Source organism: Canis aureus, chromosome 8, assembly GCF_053574225.1.
Source record: "Canis aureus isolate CA01 chromosome 8, VMU_Caureus_v.1.0, whole genome shotgun sequence".
NCBI lineage: Eukaryota > Metazoa > Chordata > Mammalia > Carnivora > Canidae > Canis > Canis aureus.
The window spans coordinates 47,118,485-47,137,144 of NC_135618.1; the positions used below are offsets into that span (position 1 = coordinate 47,118,485).

Here is an 18,660-nt window from a genome sequence, read left to right on the forward strand (position 1 = left end):
AAATGTTGCAAACAAAATATGTAATAGGAACTCTGAGCTATTATGATTCCATGTACAGGTTGTATCCAGAACAGGCAAATTTGTGGAGACAGATAGTAGATGGCTGGTGGGTGGGGGGAGCAGTTGGGAATGATTGCTCATGGATATGCGGTTTCTTTTTGAGGGGATGAAAATGTTCTGGAATGAGTGCTGATGGCTCATTATACTTGGGCGTATTTATGAACTTTGGCACTAAATGCTTTCAAAGAATGAATTGTGAATTGTATCTTAATGAAAAACTGGGAAAAGTACATGGGGGTTTTAAGCAAAACAGTCAAATTTTACTAACAGCTACTATTTATTGAGCACTTAAAATAATAACTTAGTGATAAAAGTGCTGTGCTATTCCTTAGTTCTTTCTACAACATCACTGGGGAAAGGAAGATGGTAGGCTTTCTCTTTGGGGTCACAGGTAGTAGAAACTTGGATGCTGGGATCCCTGGGTGGCACAGTGGTTTAGCACCTGCCTTTGGCCCAGGGCTCGATCCTGGAGACCCGGGATCGAATCCCACGTCAGGCTCCCGGTGCATGGAGCCTCCTTCTCCCTCTGCCTATGTCTCTGCCTTTCTCTCTCTCTCTGTGTGACTATCATAAAAAAAAAAAAAAAAAAGAAACTTGGATGCTTTTAAAAAAAATATTTATTAGTGGAGCAAGCACGAGTGTGGAGCAGAGGCAGAGGGGGGAGCAGCTCCTAGCTGAGCAGGCAACATGATGTGGGGCTCGATCTCTGGACCCCCTGGGATCAGGACCTGAGCAGAAGACAGACGATTAACACCCTGAGCCACCCAGGTGCTCCTGAATGCTTTTATTTCTGACCATGCAGAGGGAGCAGTTAATGTGTGTGTGATTTTGAGATACCCAAATTTTCCTTTCCTGGTTCTTCTCAGGAATGTTGACACATTACAGCTGATCGAGGTACATCCTGATTGCTTTTTTGATAGAGCAGCAGTAAGAACTTCACCTTCCATTCCCATAACCTTTTTTTCTCTCTAAGAGTACATCTACCTGGTACCTCTAATCATCCCACGTGGTTCAAATTCTCTCCACTGATGGCCTGTGGAGCTACATTTTTACCATCAGATGTATAGAGGTTGCCATATAGATATCGTCTTCCCCTCTAGATTTAATGTCCATTCTTTTCTACCTTGTTCTGTACTTCAGGAAGGGCACCTGGGCTCCTCTGCCCCTCCCCTTCCAGTGGGGGGTTGGGGTGCTTGGTGGATGGGAGGTGGGGGCATGAGGAAGGCAAAGTGGGGGCATTTATTTCTCTGGCTCCCCCCTTACCAGGCCTCAGCTTGGTGGTGGCTGTATTCCTGTCCTGGAGACCACAGGTCCTTAGTTGCCTGACCATGTCAGTCTCAGTTCCAGATACTATTGCCTCCCTTTGATTGTTGGTCCCATAGGAGTGTGGCATGGGGGCTTCCCAGTAGTGCCAGGTCCTCATCAGTCACCATCCCTTGCTGGTAAAGAGTTCTTTCATTAAACCCCATTTCTCCCCCTTCTGACGGTGCTTTTTTCTTCTGGGCTGTGACTGAAATGCCGGGCTTGATCTTGCTTCATGGCTTTGTGCTTGATGGTTCCTCTCCTGGAATATGCTTTTTCCTGGATCGTGGCAGATCCCCAGGCTCGGTGCACATGTTACCACCTCAGGGGGAGCTTCCTCTGTCTACCTCTTACCCATTCTATTCAAGAGCTATGGTTATATATTTTTTGGCACTTGGAGCCCTTAAATCCTCTTTTACTTGGTTGGCTGGTTGGTCTTGTCCTGAGTATCCCCGGCTTTCCCAGGTAGATGAGGGATAAGCAAACTTTTCCTATAAAGGACCAGAAAGTATTTTTGGTTTAGCAGCCTAGATGGTCTCTGCTGCAACCGCTAGAGTCTGCTGTCCTAGCAGGAAAGCAGCCACAAAGATGAAATGAACAAGCATGTCTATGTTCTTGGAAAACTTACTAAAAACAGACTAGAAACTTGCAGTAGGTAAAGGACATCTTAATACAGCTATAACAGAGCAACAGCATAATAAGCAGCATGATGGGTTTGGCCCATGGCCCATAGTTTGAAAACCATCAAGTAGACTGAAGTCTCCATGAACACTGGAACCTGAGTAGCAAATGTTCACTGAGTGGCCTGCTCTGGGTATGTCATTGTTCTGGACAGTGGGACCGATGGTGAAGGAAGATGGTCCTTGACCTTGGGGACCCTGGGAGACAGACGTGTGTGTTGTGCAATGTACCTGTTGGTGCTGATAGATGGAAATGTCCCCTGGGGCCTGCTGGTGAATCTGCTCACTCTGCTGGAGAGGTCAGGGACTGGCCTCTGTGTGGAGGAGCCCTCCAAGTGTACCTGGAAGGATGATGGAAGGGTTGGCAGGTAGACAGGGTGTGGTGTGCTTAGCAACCGGGCAGAGCCCAGGTCCATTGTGCTGTCATTTGGTCATTGTTCTATAGCCTTGGAGGGCCCCTGGATGAGGCTGGACTGAAGAATTACTGTGATTAGAATAGTCATCCATTGAGAGTGGCATGGATGCTGGGTGTCAGGGGCTGGTAGCAAGGGGATTGTGGAGAAATTTCTTCCCTGAGAGTGGGTATTGTCTGGGGTAGGGTTTCAGGAGGATGTGGATTTCTTAAAGCTGAAGCTGATGCTTGCCTGGTCTGGTGACTGGTCTCTGCCTTTCGACATGGTGTGGGAGGGAACGGATGGAAGGCTAATGCAGACTCTGTTCTTGGCTCAATGGATGTTGGTGCTGCTCCCTGATCGAGGAGGGGGAGCAGGTGTGGATGAAGCCAGGATGTATTCAGAGTTTGGACAGTGGTTGGGATGGGGAGGTGAGCGACAAGAAAGACATAAAATATAAGATCTTGGGTAGTGTAAGTATCAAGAAGACCAATAAGAGATGGTTGAGATAAAGCTGCTGGGAATGTCTAGGGGAGAAGCTACCACTTTCCTGGTTAAGGAAAGCCTCTTGGTGATTGGAGGGCAGGGCACACAGGAGCTGAGTTTGGAAGGATGAGGAGGAGCCAGTTTGCCCAGATCTGGGGGCAGACTGTTCCAGTTAGACAAAGAGCATATGCAAAGGTCCTGAGGTGATAATGCACAGGACATGTACAGGGAATGTAGAGAAGGTGTGTGTGACTGGAGCAGAGGGGCGTGAGCTACGGAATGAGGCTGGAGACGCCACCAGGAGTCCCATCACAGAGGCCACTGTGAGCAGTTTGGGAAATAGAATTTATAGTCAATTGAGACTTGTGATTTTAGGCCAGTTTCAGGAAACCCATGCAGTAGTGAATTGTTGTGTAACAGATTTATAAGATGTGCTTGGGAATCCTTAGCTATGTAGGTTGGAGGCTTTGAAGAGTTTAGCCACTATATTTTCCCTTCTGGCCCAGTGTGACAACTTTGAGAAGATTTAGTACTGTTTACGACTGTGTTCCTTTCTGGTTGATAATACTTTTTTAAACTTCTCACTTGAAAATGGGCTGGCATTGGAAAGCTGTACGAGCAGTCTGAGCATTTGGCTTGTTTTTAATCCTGGGATTTTCTTATTTGGGCAGTGAGATTCGTATGGAATGTGTTTATTCATGCTTTCTTGACTGACTTCTCCCACGGCTCTTGGTGAATTTGCATTGCCACCGTAGGAATAAATCAAGAATTTGTCATGTTCAGGCTTTTGAGGGGAAAAAATGAGGAACATTTACCAGAACTTTTGGGAACTTTTTACTAAGTCAAAGTACACAGTGTGGCAGGGAAATGAATATAACTGAGCAGGCCTCCATTTTTGGCTTGAGGGTCATGGTCTGGGAGTCTGCCTTGCAAACATGGTTCTCTAGGTAATCATCCTGAAGGATAGAGAAGCTTGAGTGGCACCCCATCTGCAAACATCTTTTCCCTTACTGCCCAGTGCTTGCTAGCTGTTTGGTGGCAAATACGTGGCTTGTCAAGCCATTCAGCAATTGAGTGGCATGAAAAGATAATTTGCCCGTCCTCTTCTGTCTTGGGTCAGCTCCCTTACACCTAAGCAGAGGGGAGAAGTGATGTGTGTAGTAAAAATTGTCGATCCTTCAGTTTCTGAAGGCTTACTCAGCTAAATGTTTTTTGTAAGCCTACTTTATAGACCTATTTTTATCATTCAAATAAGAAGGAACTTTGATTCCCTGAGCACTTCTGAGGGGTCATGCATCATTTAGGGCTCTTGATGGGGAATGTCAGGAACTCTAATGCAAATTGACCAAAGCAGAAAGGGGATTCATGGGCTCCTATCACCCAGTTAGATTTTTGTCTTCAGGCATGGCTGGATTCAGGGTCCACCTCTGTCCCCTCTCTTTGTGGGCCTTCTTCCTAAACACTGCTTTCACTGACAGGCATGGGATGGTTGTAGCAGCTCCAGACCTCCTGCGTTCTTAGTTTCATGTCCGATGGGCAGGATAGTGCTGCTTAGGTCTTAGTGGTCAAACAGAAGTCTTTGGTTGGACGCTGGTTGGCTCCTACTGAGGCTAAATGTGTGCTCATTCTTGAGTCAGCCCCTGTGACTGGGAAGAGTGAAGTGAAGTCCTGATGAGCTAGCTCTGAATTATCTACCTGTGAAGGTGAGTTAGGCTCAGCTTCCACGTGAGCACAGGGGTAGGGGGAAGAGCTGGGGAAGTAACGCTCTTGCTGTGAGCAAAAACAAGAGCTTCCCTGCAAGAGGTATCCTGTTCATATGTGTATCCCTCCTCCACAGCCCCTAAGTGCCCAGCATAGTGCCCCAACATTCAGTGAATGTCCTCAGAATCCAATTCTACACCTGAGAGACTGCAAGTTAGATGGAGCTCAGGCTGGCCAGAGGGGGCGCTGTGGCACTTGGCCATGTTCTCCAGTTGGCAAACTAGGGTAGATTTTCTTGCTGTACAAATAAATGCTCCCCCCCCCCCTAAAATTATGTTTAGGAAGTATAACCCATCAAATGTGTGATATTTCAGATTCTATTGCTTAGGACAGGGTTCTGTTAAAATGTGGATTAACTTAAAAATATTAAGGAGACATTAGTATAGTTGCCATAGGACATGGTAAAAAGTTATTTGCCCATGGATGACTCATGGGTGTGCAAGCCTGGCACAGTAAGGGTTAAGAGCTGGGATCCAGAGTCAGCGAGCTGTGCCACACACTGGCCCTGTGACCTTGGGTTCCATTGCCTCACCTCCCTGGGGCCCCTTTCCCCCTGTGAATTGGGGCTGCCCTGGAGGGTTGGTGGAAGAAGTGGAGGAGAATCCCATAAAGTGCTTATCACAGTGTTTAGCACAGGGTCAATGTTGAGTTTATAGCAGCTATTGTTAGTGGTGGTAGGATAGGCATGGCTCAAGGTTAAAAATGTGTTTTTGGGGGTTCAGTGAAGTACAAACATTAATAAATGTTCATTGGGCACCTACTGTGTGCCAGGCCCTGAGCAGAGTGCTTGGGATGCAAAGTGAATAGGCAGGGCCCTTGCTTTTGAAGGCATCCAGCTTAGTGGGAGAGACCAACAGAGAAGCCTGCTGGGAGTGCTCAGAGGGCAGTAAGGGGAAGATGCTGTGCTAGCACAGAGGACGATGTCTGCCCAGAGTGCAAGGGCTGGAGAAGGCCTCCAATCTCTGCCTTGAAATGAGAGGAGTCAGCCAGGGAAAGATGGTGGAGGGAGGACACTCTACCCCAGGGGGCTGGTGTGTGCCAAGGCATGGGGCATCGACAGCTAGATCTCATGGTGTGCGGGCAAGACTCGAAGTGCCGGGGGTTGGGGAGCAGAGCAGTGTGGCACTCAGTGTATTTGGAGCTATGACATTTTGGGTGATTTCTTCATCACATTCTTTCCCACCTACTTCCTGGGTGACTGCTCTCTGTTGGGGGCCTAGAAAGGTGGCAAATTGTTGCATAGCCACAACTCACAGAAACTCACAAGATTCTGTGTGCCCTTCCTCCCTTGGATACCCTCTCTTTCTTTAAGAATTGCCACCAATGGCTTCAAACATACAGAATGTGGTGTATATGTACATATGAAAATATGTCATGCATTCAAAATCAGGAGGACAGGATACAGCTTTATTGAACAAATACAGGGAATCCCTGGTCCAGCTTTGTGTTGTGAGTTTATTAACTGTAGTGATTGGTCTGTTTGGGCTACATATATATTTATTTTGCAAAACAGAACTGAAGCCCTACTTTTTGTTTTAAAGATTTTGTTTAGAGAGAGTGAGTGCTTGTGTGTGAGTGTGGGGGGTTGGGAGCATTGTGTGAGAGAATGTCAAGCAGACTCTCCAGCTGAGTGTGGAGCCCAATGTGGTGCTGGATCTGACAACACTGAAATCATGACCTGAGCTGAAATCCAGTGTTGGGCGCTTAACCAACTATACGACTTAGGTGCCCCAAAGGCCCTGCTTTGAACAATGAAAATGTTTCCATCCTTGCTTTGGATTTTGGGTCTCCCCCTGTATGTGGGGTCCACCAGGAGTCTGTGCAATGGTGGTAAAGCAGGGACATTTGGGTACCACTTCCCACATGGCTCCTTAGCACTGTGCTGGTCTCCTTTGCATCCCAAGGATTTTTTGACTTTGTGGGGACCCTGTGGTAAAGTCTTAGCTTTGTAGCCTGGACTAGGAAAACGGGACTTCCTGGCCAGCTCTCAGTTCATGACATCATTGTTCTCATTTGGAAATGAAACACCGTGTCCGTTTTCCTTGTGTCCCTGCCTCTTGAGAAATCAGATTGCAGTGGCCTAGGACTGTACCAGCTGATTGCCTGGCCCAGAGCTGGAGGCCCCCCAGGAGCTTGTCTGAGCTCTGCCAGGAAAGCCGGTGGATCAGTTGCACCGAGGTGACTGTGGTGAGTCACCTGTCTGGCCAGGCTGTCATGGAGCCTCTGTGTCTCCAAGTAGAAGTCTTGGAATCCCTTTTCTTCCCTGAGCTCACCTGGTTGCCTCGTTCCTTGCCAGGGTTGGCTTCATGACCCTCATCGTTAATAGGGCCAGCATCATGGCAGCCACCCTTTAGTAGCTGCCTAGGGTGGGAGGTGCTATCATTGATTGTGTCATCAATACCACCATTAATGATGGCTTTTATGATTATGGTAGCTCACATTTACTGAGTGCTTACTGTATTCCGGACACTCCTTGAATCCCCCCAGAGCTCAGAGAGGTTAGTACCAGTGTCTGTGCCATTTGACAGGAGACTGAGGCACAGAGAGATGAAGTGACCTGCCTGGGGTGTCCTTGCTGGGGAGGTGCCAAGCCAGGATTGGAATTCAGATCGTGACTGTGGAGCAGGGGTCGGCAAACTGTGGCCTGCAGTTTTACGTACAGTCCTCCTGTAGCAGCCACACCCCTCCGTTGGTGGATTGTCCAAGGCAGCATTGGTGTCACCGCAGCACGGTTCAGTGGTGACAACACAGACTGCCTGGCTTGCGAAGCTGAGGTACTTATGGTCTTATCCTTGACGGAAAAAATGTGCTGACCCCTGTTCTAGAGTCCAGGCTCTGAGCCACCATGCAGTATTGCCTCTTAATTTGAAAAATAAAATCCCTGAGTTCCTACGGAGTGCCAGGTGCTGTGCCAAGAGCACTGGGACACCATGAGAGGCTGGCACACATGTCTCTTGTCCTGGTGGGCGGTGGGTTATGGTAACAGGCACTTACCCTAGGGTATGTTTGCAAGCAGAGTCGTGCTCTGAAGGAAAAGGGCAGGCCGTGGGAAGGCAGTAAAGAAATGCTTAGTACTAGTACAGAGACGATGGAGGGTGTGGATCAGAGGTGTTCTTGGGGCAGGGATGCTTGAGCACATGAAGTCAGAGGTCAGAGGAGTCCTCAGGAGGAGGCAGCAGGATGTGCAAAGGCCTGGAGGTGAACAACAGGAGATTGGGGGGGGGGGGGGATGGAGAATAACTCATCTTTGAGATAAGAAACCGAAGCTCAGCAGGAGAAGTAACCCTTGTCCAAGGTCACACAGCAAGGTCATGCAGGCAACTGAACCTACTTTCTTAACCCCATGTAGTTCCTTCTGTGTTTTTCCACACGAAGAGTCCATTACCTTACGTGCCTTATCCTGGCTGGCATCTTCTTCTCAGAATGGGGTAAGCCAAGGGGTATGTTCCAGTAATTCTGGGAAGAAGCCTGGACACTTAGTGGGCAGCCACACAGGTGAACTGGGGCCTTAAGACCCTGGTGTGCCATTTAGAGCCTGATCCATTATATGTTCCTGGCCTCGTTAGGAGCGACTTCTTGGGGCTTCTTTTAATCCCTTATCATAGTGAGGCAATTGGAACACATTGCCAAGTTCATCTTTGTTGCTAGAATTTTTTTAATGATCCATCTTGAGTTATTATTAGAGTGTTACATAAATTCTTATCAGTGCATTCTGGTAGGTTACCCTCTGAGGAGATCTTTTAGGAAGATAACAGCAATTCATAGAAAACGGATGTGAATGAATTCCAGTTACCTGAATGCTGGTTTCCTCTTGCGCCAAATCCGTGCTGGAAGAGGCTGAGCATGGCAGCTGGGGGCTGGGCGGGAGGTGCCGTTCCACTCCTGACCAGCACCAGTGGGGGCAGGCATTCATGAAGCATTCACACCAGGGTGTGCATCTGGTGGGACCGTGCCCTAACTGGAGCAGGCCCTTAGAGGTGACCGCAGCACTTCAGCCTGCTGCTGGGGGGTGGGTTTGGGGGGTGATGAAATGTCCGAAGATGGACTGTGGTGTTGGTTGCACTAAAAATCATTTATTGTATGTGTGCAATAGGCGGATTGTGCGGTTGGTGAATTATATCTTAACCTGTTAGTTTAAAAAAAGGGACTGGAGGGGTGGGATGCCTGGGTGGCTCAGCAGTTGAGCGTCTGCCTTCGGCTCAGGGCGTGATTCCGGAGTCCTGGGATTGAGTCCCATGTCAGGCTCCCTGCATGGAGCCCGCTTCTCCCTCTGCCTGTGTCTCTGCCTCTCTCTCTCTCTCTCTCTCTCTCTCTCTCTCTCTGTGTGTCTCTCATGAATAAATAAATAAAATCTTAAAAAAAAGGGACTGGAAGGGTCGGTGAAAACCCCCTTCAGCTCATTCAGGCTCAAAAAAATGAGTGAGGGGCATGCAAGGTGATCTATTAGAAGCTTTAAGAGATTTCTAGTTTGAGAACACTAATCTTGTCTGTGGTTGTGATGGAGCCCCCGTTGCAGAGAGGGCTCAACAGGCACCTAGGGTGGGCTCAGCACAAGGCCGACTGCTGTGTACACAGCCCTTGCGAGGCCCTACTCAGACATCAGATACACTAGAAGGCACCTGCCACGTGTGGAACACTTGGGGGATTTCTTCCCAGGAAGGAGTCTCGGATACCTTGTGGGGCTTGTCAGGGGGCGCACAGGCGTGGTGGCCCTGGGCTGGGGTCAGGCTTTTCCTGACTCCTACCTGATGGATTGTGGTGCAGTCCTTTCCCCTTGGGTAGGACATGCCCTGAGTGGGAAGGCCCAGCAAACATTGAGGGATTCACTTTCAGTATGCAAGTACTCCTGTGCTCCAGGGAGGTAGAAAGACTCTCCCCCCAGTGGAGCGGAGTCCAGAGTGGGGTTTCTCACCCTCAGCCCTGCTGACATTAGGGACGGTCATTCTTTGTTGGGGGCTGTCTCCTGCCCTGTAGGATATTTAGCATCTTTGGGCTCTATCCACCAGATGCCAGTAGCATTCTCTCCTCAATCATAACAACCAAGAATCTCTTCGGACATGGTCTGCTGTCCCGGGGATTGAAGTTGGCCCCCATTGAGGAATAGCTCTGTGGACGGGGTGGGAGGTGGGAGACAGCTTGTGCCAAGTCTCTGCGCTGGAGGAAGCACAGCAGCATGTGGGGGAGGGAGGCAGCCAGGGAGGGAGGAGAGCCCATGGGTGAAGAGCAGTAGGGGCTCGGTGAGCTCTGGCACCCAGCACTCAAGGTGGCCACTGGGAAAGTGGGCATGGGGTGTGAGGGGCTGGGGGTACTCGGGCAAAGCCTGACTCCCCCTGCTCTCTGGTGCCCTGGGAGCCAGTCTCTGCTGTGACGTGGAGGTGAGGCTTCTGCTGTGCTGCCGTGGGAAGGAAAAGGGCTGGGAGCATGTGGCACTCAGGATGCCTGCCTGTGTCCTGTCGTGATGGTGGCACCTGGAATGACAGGGCATATGCGGTGTTGGGGGAGCTCAGAGCAGGCCCAGGGGCTGGGGGTGTCTTAGGAGGACGTGACCTTTGATGGATGACAGTCTTGAGGGATCATGAACGAGTGGTATATACTTCTGTGCAGGGGTGTGTGTATATGTGTATGTACGCCCCTGCCTGCTGGGTAGAACGGGGTGTGGGGGGGAGGCCTCTCAGGTACGTGGATCACATGAGGAGTGCCTGAGCCCAGAGGGACGACAGTGGCTTGGAGCAAGCGCTTCTGGCCCCGTGTGAGTGAGGTGGGCCTACTCTGTGAGGCGGGGAGTGAGGGCTGACGTGGCAGCAGAGTGGAGGGAGGGAGTCCAGTGAGGAGACGGTGCTGGTGATCCAGGGGGGTCTGATGAGTTGCCCTTAACAGGCACTGGTGGAGTACAGAAGGGTACTGGGAGAGGAGCTTGGGAGGGGGGGGTAGGCTCCGTGAGATGGATCGATTACATCAAAGGGGTGGTAGAGGATGATGGGGCTCTGTAGGAGGTGTATGTGCCTGAACATGTGTGAGTGCATGCACACGTCCCTATGGGGTGTGTGTGTGTGATGCCAGCCCAGGACTTTCCTGGGAAACCTTGATTTCCAGGGAGATGGTGGTGGTAGGGTTTACTTACAGCTCTGGGGCTCAGGAGAAAAAATCATGACTTGTAGGTGCTTTCAGAGTCTTGGGGAAATGTGATTTTTGTATCTGAGATGTCTCTGGTGGTTTGGAGGAGAGCTGGGAAGACCTTTCACTAGGGCCAGGGTGTATGCTGGTGGTCTGTGATTTCTTCTCTAACTCCTGATAGACCTTGTAGTAGGAAATTGGGGGTTTCACAAAGCTGCCCACACCATCATCACGTTATAACTAAGAGCACCAAATTGATCCTGGACTGGAGTCTGCTGTTGTTTTGCTAAAGCCTCACTGAAAGGCTGAAATTTATTTAACAAAACAAAAAATGGAGGATTAAAAAGCACTCAGTTACTTCCACCTTGTGATCATTTTGAGTCAGCAGTAAATGTATACTTTTGATAGCTCTTTGCTGGAATATGGGTTTTTGTTTTTATTTTTTAAGTGCTTTTGGTAGAGTCTCTTATTTTGAGCCTGTGCTGTTTAAAACTGTCTGCTGAGGGAGAAAAGGCAGGAGTCCCCCAGTTCTGGCTGTGGCCATGTTCCAAAGTCCACGTCATTGTCTTTGCCAAAGATGAGCTTATAGGTGGTAAACTATGGGTGCACTCTCTAGGAATGGCAAATGGAGAGGAAGCCCTGTTTGTGAGGATTTTGGGGGTTGCAGTTCAAAAAAAAAAAACCATTGAACTCTAATAAGTTTACATAAAGCCAAAAAAACGAGGAACTTATTTATTGGTTAATGTAAAAGGGAAGCCCAATAGGATGGTGTCTGCTTCTGATCTGGATCCAGAATAGTAATGAAGTTCCTGACCTGTGAATCTTACCTCTGAGCTTTCTTTATGGGTTGACATCTTATTCAGGTGGGGATTCTGAGAGGTGGTTAACATGACCTTGAGCAGCATTAGGCTTTTATTCTTCTTGAAGGATCTCTGTAGAGTGAGGAACACCGTCTCCTCCCCACCCCCCCACCACACACAAAAGAACCCTGGCTTGGTCTGCATGGGTCACTAGGGCCTCCCCTGGCTTGGTCCTCAGTTTCAGAGGGTCTGACTAGCTAGGGCCAGATGCCCATTCCTGGTAGGTAGGGAAGGTAGAGCTATGGAATTGAGTGTCCCCAGAAGGAAGGGAATGGGATGACCCCCAAAATCAGAAGAGTTTCTTCCACCTGGAAAGCTTGGCAAATCCAGGATCCTGGATTTCAGGTCTTTGAAGTGTAGAGGAACTTCTCTTGGTTAGAGGGTAGCGAGCCCTACTTTGAGGCTTAATACAGCATTTAGGTCAGATTCACATTGTCTAATATTTGTTACAGATGCTCAATGTTGACCTCAGCCTCTGCTGTCTCCTATGTCTGCTGCTTGTGGCATCATGGGTGGCCAATTATTAAATCTGGTTGAGGTTCATTTTAATTCTCAGCTCTGCTCCTTATAGGCTTTGTACCTGCAGGCAAGTCTCTTGCTCTCTCTGTGCCTCGTTTCCAGTGAATGCCAAGTCTACCTACCTGATCTTTTGTGCTTTTGTGAGAACCGGATGAGAACCTTGACTTGGTGAACTGGGAAGTTGCAGACTTTCCCACTGCTGATGCTTGCTGATGTTTTGGTGCACACGTGTTGTTGTTGTTTTCTTTTTCCTCCCTACCTAACTTAACACCAAAAACTTTGAATTTTTATTCTGGAAGTATTACACTCTGAGAACTTATGTGTCTGTGTGTTTTAAAATTTTACTTTTTAAAACTCTCTCTGTGTGACTATCATTAATAAATTTAAAAAAAAAGAGTATAATGTTATAACGAATGAATGTAATCTTTAAATAGGAAGGACAATTGGCCCTGGCCCTGTAATTCTCACTTCAGGGATAATGGACCCTGAGATTCAAAGAAAGTAATTTATGTGAGGTATCCCATGGCCTTTTATTTTTTTATTTTTATTTTATTTTTATTTATTTATTCATGAGAGACAGTGAGAGAGGCAAAGACCTAGGCAGAGGGAGAAGCAGGCTCTACGCAGGGAGCCCGACACGGGACTTGATACCGGGACCCCAGGATCACGCCCCAGGCCCAAGGCAGGCACTAAAGTGCTGAGGCACCCAAGGATTCCCTCCCGTGGCTTTTGAGGCGGCAAACTGCATTTGTAAAGGACCAGATAGTAAATACTTTTGGATCTGTTAGCTACACAGTCTCTGTTGGAACTACTGAACTCTGCCACTGTAGTGTAAAAACTGCCACGTATGACACGTCAACAATTAGTTGTGACTGTGTGCTGTTACCAACAAAACTTTATTTACAATGGTTGTGGCTGCTTTTGGCCTGAGGCCATCATTTTGCCCACCCTGCCCCTACCCCATCATGGTAAGTTGCCAACTGCTGAGTTAGCTACTTGCATCTGGGGCTTCAGGCTTCAAAATCTAGCCCTGTCCCACTGTGATATGCAGCTTCCTCTACGTGCACATCAGGAGGAGCTTGTCTGCCAACCAGGAGCCAAACACCTGCTTTGGGAGGGGAAGGACTTCATCTCCCACTTTGTGAGGTGATGGCAAAGATGTTTTCTCTCTTTAGGGCTTAATGTATTTTAATTCCTTTAGTGTTTGCTTCGGTTTTGCCACCCTGCTGCTGTTTGTTGATGATTCAGCAAAAGTGAATGTGATTGATTGGAAGGTTTTGTCTGGAATGGCAGGCTCCTGCTAGTTTGTCCCTGAGACTACAAGGGCCTCAGACGACAGGTCAGCACCTCCCTAGTGTCTCATCACTGCTGCATAGCAGCCACCAGTGGCCTCTCCTGGGATGGAACTAAGTCATCGGCTTTGTGCTCCTGAGCTGCTGGAAGAGCCAGGTGGGGAGGGGTGGCAGAGTGAGACCCCTCGGGAGAGCAATCCTGTGACCGCTCTGCTCAAAGAGCAAGAAAAAGTTATTGAAGTTGTTCAGCCTTGACCTCTGCTCAGAGCAAAGGCTGAAAGAATCCAGTTGCTGCTGCCAGTGTCTGTTGTGGGCAGACAGGCAGCGGAGGGGTTTGTCGTTGGACTCCTGTCGTCGGACTCCTGCCAGGTTCGTGCCAGGTGACCTGGGCCAGGTGGGTGCAGGATGGAGTGGTGACTACATACCACCTCATGTGGTGTTCACCACCATCGAGGCAGTCTGGGAACCAGCACAAAAGAAGCCTCAAAGCTCCTTTAAAAACCGAAGGAATATGTGTATTTTCCACGTGATAACACTGTTGGTGCTTTATTAATAACAAATTATACAAAGTTTAGGAGGTGACACAACAAGATGAAAATGGAATCTGTGCTGGGTGGCTTGTTGGAAAGTGGCTAAGTTTTCCCTCTTAGTAATAAACAGCAAGCTGAAGGAGATTGTGTGCTTGGCGGTTTTGCTCTTTGGATTTTTGGAGGAGGAAAATGGTTCTATAAATTGCAAATATCATTAATCTGTTGGAAATCTTAATTCTTTTGTCCCTGAGCTAGGAGGGACCTAGCTTAGTGTCCTCTCCTGAGAAGCCTAACAAAAAACATTAATTATATTTCGTTTACTGCTTAGGTAACTTCCAAAGGGAGACTGGATTTGGGAATAATTACTTGGGGATTATTCTATTTTTAGGGCTGTTTGGGGATTATCTGAATTGTTACTAATCTTACTCGGCTGCATGTTACTCACTGCTTATACTCACTTACAAACTTGCCATGGCATTGGCTCCATCAGAAGTGGGTCATTATTTGTTACAGGCTGAGTTATGTCCTCCCAAAATTCATATGTTCAAAGCCCTCACCCTTAATGGGACTGTATTTGGAGACAGGGTCTTCAAGAAGTAATAAAGAATAAATGAGGTTGTCAGGGTGGGGCCCTGATCCAAAGTGATAGGGGAGGTCTTAGGCTCTTTGGGGAAGAGGAAGAGCTAGCAGAAAAGCAGGCACACAGAGGAAGGACCGTGTGAGGACACTAGGACAAGTATCCCATCTGGCAGCCATCTGGAAGTCGAGGAGAGAGGCCTTGGGAGTAAACCTAACCTCCTACACCTTGGTCTTGGGCTTCCAGCCTCTGTAATGCTATGAAATAGATGTGGGTTGTGTAAGCCACCCAGTCTGCGGTACTGGGCAGTGGCAACTCTAGCAGACTAAGATACACTCCACTGGTGTGTCTGGTCCCAGCTTCTGACAGGGGGCAGTTCAAATCCGGGGTCCATGCTTATTAGCTGTGAGTACTTGGGCCAGACTGCTGAACCTTCCTGTATCTCTTTTTCTGTAAACTAGGGATAGTGTATGTCCCAGAAATGGTGTATTCTGTGCTTGTGTGCTATAGTGTGACTGGTAGAAGGGTTTGACTCCATCTGAGCCTTGCTACCTGGTGGTAACTTGCATGCTGGTGTTCAGTGTTCCTGGGGGTTTTTACTGGTTGTCAGTGATGGAGACATACCTTTCCCTAGGATTTATGTCTAAAGTGGTGTGGTATACAGGGAAAATGAACTGGTCCTAGGGTCAGGCTGCATGGATTTTTCACGTCTGTGTTGCCTGTTTTGGGTGGGGCCACTGGCTGGCTGCTTTCCTACTTAATGCCGCAGTCGGCTCAGCTGTATAATGGGGACAGCATGGACTTGGACTGGCATTCTCGCTAGGATACTGTGACACCATTTTAATCCACTTGGGACTATATCCCTCATGGCTGTCTTTGTGGTTTTTCTTCCAGGGTGTCAGGTGGGGTGGGGGTGGGGGGAAACTAGTCTGTGGAGGGTCTTTTTTTTTTTTTTTTTTTAAAGATTTTATTTATTTGAAAGAGAAAGTGAGAACATAAGTGGGAAGAGGAGCAGAGGGAGAAAGAAGACTCCCCACTGAGCAGGAAGCCCAACGCAGGGCTCAATCCCATGACCCTAGGATCATGACCTGAGCTGAAGGCAGACACTTAACCTTCTGAGCTACCCAGGTGCCCCTGTGGAGAGTCTTAATAAAAGTCTTATTGATCTTAGAGGCAGACCTTGTTGGTTACATTCTCACACATCCTCAGTGCCTGGTATAAAGCAGAGGCTCAGTTATTTTTAAGTTTTACTGATAGATAATGCACATATCATAGAATTCATCTACCCCAAGAATGCAGTGTAGTGGTGGCTAGTGTATTACAGGCAGTGTTGAATTATTTTCTCAATTTCTGAACAGAATGAATGAATGATCAGGTGCTTCATTGGTAGTATTCATTCATTCAGTCAGTATTTGCTGGGTGCCTGCTATTTACAAGGTAAGGTGCTATTTTCACCTAGTTTCAGCCCTGGGGATCCAGCAGTATTCTAGGCAGATAAAATTGTGTGCCTTCGTGGAGTTCACAGTCTTGTGAACTCCAGGATTTGGTAGTGGTTGGCCTTCCCTCTCTCATGTAGCTGCGGGCTAGCTACTGTGAACGAACCTGCCAACGATAACTCCCATCTACTTGGCCTTGGGCTTCATCTGTCTTCCATTCCAGAAGTTGCTAATGTGGCCTGTATGTCATTGTAGTTTTCATCTCATCAGTATTCACTGGATGTGGGGGAAGGGACCGAGATCAGGAAATACCAGGTTCCATGCTGCTGGGAGCTTCAGAGGATGAGACCTGAAGGGACCTCCCAGGATGAACACCTGATTACAGGGCATGGCTTTGGTGGTGCATTGACTGCTCTGGTATCTTATAATGTTCTCTTCCATGATCTGTTTTGCCATGATCTGTGGTTGTTTTGGAAGGGGGCTGCAGTAAGCTGTTACTACAGTGGGAGGTGGTGGAGGGCTTGAGTTTGCTCATTTGAGAGCAAAGCTAGAGATAGTCATTGCCCTTGGTGCTATGGAACATAGAGCTCAATCGGGACATCCACTGGTCTGAGATTCCACAAACCATCCTGGCTCTTCTCCTCTTTCAAGTCAACCCAGGACTGCAAAGGGCCAAACTCCTGCAGAAAAAGCCCTTGTCCTGGAAGCTATATGGAACCCTCAACAATCAGGAAACTCGTTTAATAGGCTGTTTTGTTGTTTGATTTTGGAGAGGGGAATGGTAGGTAATCAGATTCATCAGACATGGGTCAAAACCGAGCTTTCCATTACAGACCACGGGCACTTCTCTTTTTTACCCTCTGCTTTGTGTCCACGGACACTTGTCTTTATGGCTCATGAAATAATATCCAAGACCTCAGAATTCAAAAAGTTCAGAGGAGCTTGAATGGTGTTTGTTTTCTTTGTACAATTGTATGAGCTATGTGTGACCTAGAAGGACTGTATTTGGCTAAATGGACACAGGGGCTGCTTTAGTCCTTACTCTGGTGGTGGTGGTGTTACTCTGAGACTGGTGTGGTATGAAGTGCATGAACTAATATGGTCTCTCCTGATTCCATCATCCTGTGGATCCTTGCCGTACTTGGTATGAAGAGAAAAGGATGTACAAATCTAGAAGTTAAATAAGTTCTTCACAAATAAAATTTGTATTGAATTGGAACTAGCAATATGAATCATGAGGTGTTTTATCTTAAAAATGTTTATGTGTATATCTAGGTATACATTCCCACGTGTAGATAATTTGTGAAAGCTCAGAATAACACCAGTACCAATGCTTTGGTGTAAGAATTGAGAACACATAAAATTTTTTACATATGCTTTCCCCTTCTTGGGGGAAAAAATCCTTCTGCATCTACATTACCTGAATCTGTAGCCAATAACCTATTATTTCACTTTAATACTTGCTTAATCTTAGTTCTGTCAGTTGATGTAAATTCTGCAAGTTTCCCCTCCAGGTCTTGGGCTGGGTGGCTAGTCATTTGGGTTTTTGTAAGCTTGTTCTGTTTTGCTCGGGGTCAGGTGGGGTGCGGTGGTGTTTTCAGGAACAACATGCTTGAACTTCTTGCACGTTGTTAATAGTTGGTGTTCTTCGTACTTGGTGGATCGGAAAAGTCTTAGATCTCGTTTTCTTGATTATCTTAAATTGGTTACTATCTATTTGGGAAGCATTGCTTTTGGCAGATGGGTGATAACCTGATTTTCTTTCCCTTAGAAGGCACTTGCCCTGGGGCGGCAGTGGTGGTGGTGGGGGATGTCTTCTGTTTCTCCTGCAGTCAGTAATTCTGCTAGATTGCATCTTGGGGTTAGTCACTCAGAATTCGTATTCCTAGATACGTGGTGTGCTCTTACAATATATAATACCAAATTTCTTTGAACAAGGTTGTTTTTTCCCCCCCTTTCTAGGGGCTTCTGTTTTCTCTATGTTTGATCTTAACTTGTCTTGAGTATTTGTCACTTTCTCTCAAATCTTTTTTATCCCTTTCTTTCCTTTTAGGTTTGTGGTTTTGTTTTTTTATACCTTCTAGGTTGGTCTTTTTCTGCAATGTTCGCTTTAATAGCCTGAGTTTTGTCACCTCATGACTGAGTCAAATTCTGCTTCATGTTGTTTTTTCCTGTGTTCCATCATTTCCATGGGTCTTTGAGCATAGTTTGAAATAGAAGGTTGCAGTTACATGGGTATTTCTGGCATGCCTTCATTACCTGTAGATATGTTCCAGTTGTTACTCATTCCTTAAAACTTTGGGACTTTATCTGGATCCTTCTCTGTTGCTCTTCATGTGTAGTTAGGAAAGGAAACTTCTGGAGGGCAGTAAGGGGAGGGGAGGCTGCTTTTTCCAGCTTGGCAAGAGCTCCCTCTTCTGTTTCGATGGCAGGGTCAGGTGTGTGGCAGCCTTTTCCCTGAAGCTTTCTGCTTTGTCCTGCTTCCCAGCCTTTACTTTGGTCATCTTCTCTCACCTCTGGTGTCTGTCTCCTCCATTATGATTGTGTTCTAGTGGTTGGTGTCTTCATCTGGTGCCCTGCCCTGGAAGGGAGTCCTAGTGGGCCAGTTTCCAGGCTGAGTGGAGGCCAGCCTGTGTGAGCACCTTCAGCCA

At 47.6% G+C, this 18,660-nt stretch overlaps 1 protein-coding gene and 1 long non-coding RNA gene across 8 annotated transcripts in view; one reads left to right on the forward strand and one right to left on the reverse strand.

Annotated features, from left to right (window-relative positions):
* Positions 1-18,660, forward strand: part of SNX29 (sorting nexin 29) — a 531,581-nt gene that overhangs the window by 148,794 nt on the left and 364,127 nt on the right. The window lies entirely within an intron of this gene.
* On the reverse strand, positions 660-2,446 carry LOC144319016 (uncharacterized). Its single transcript, XR_013384935.1, has 2 exons — positions 2,274-2,446; positions 660-1,853 (listed from the first exon to the last, which is right to left on the reverse strand). It is a non-coding gene; the product is annotated as an uncharacterized LOC144319016 (long non-coding RNA).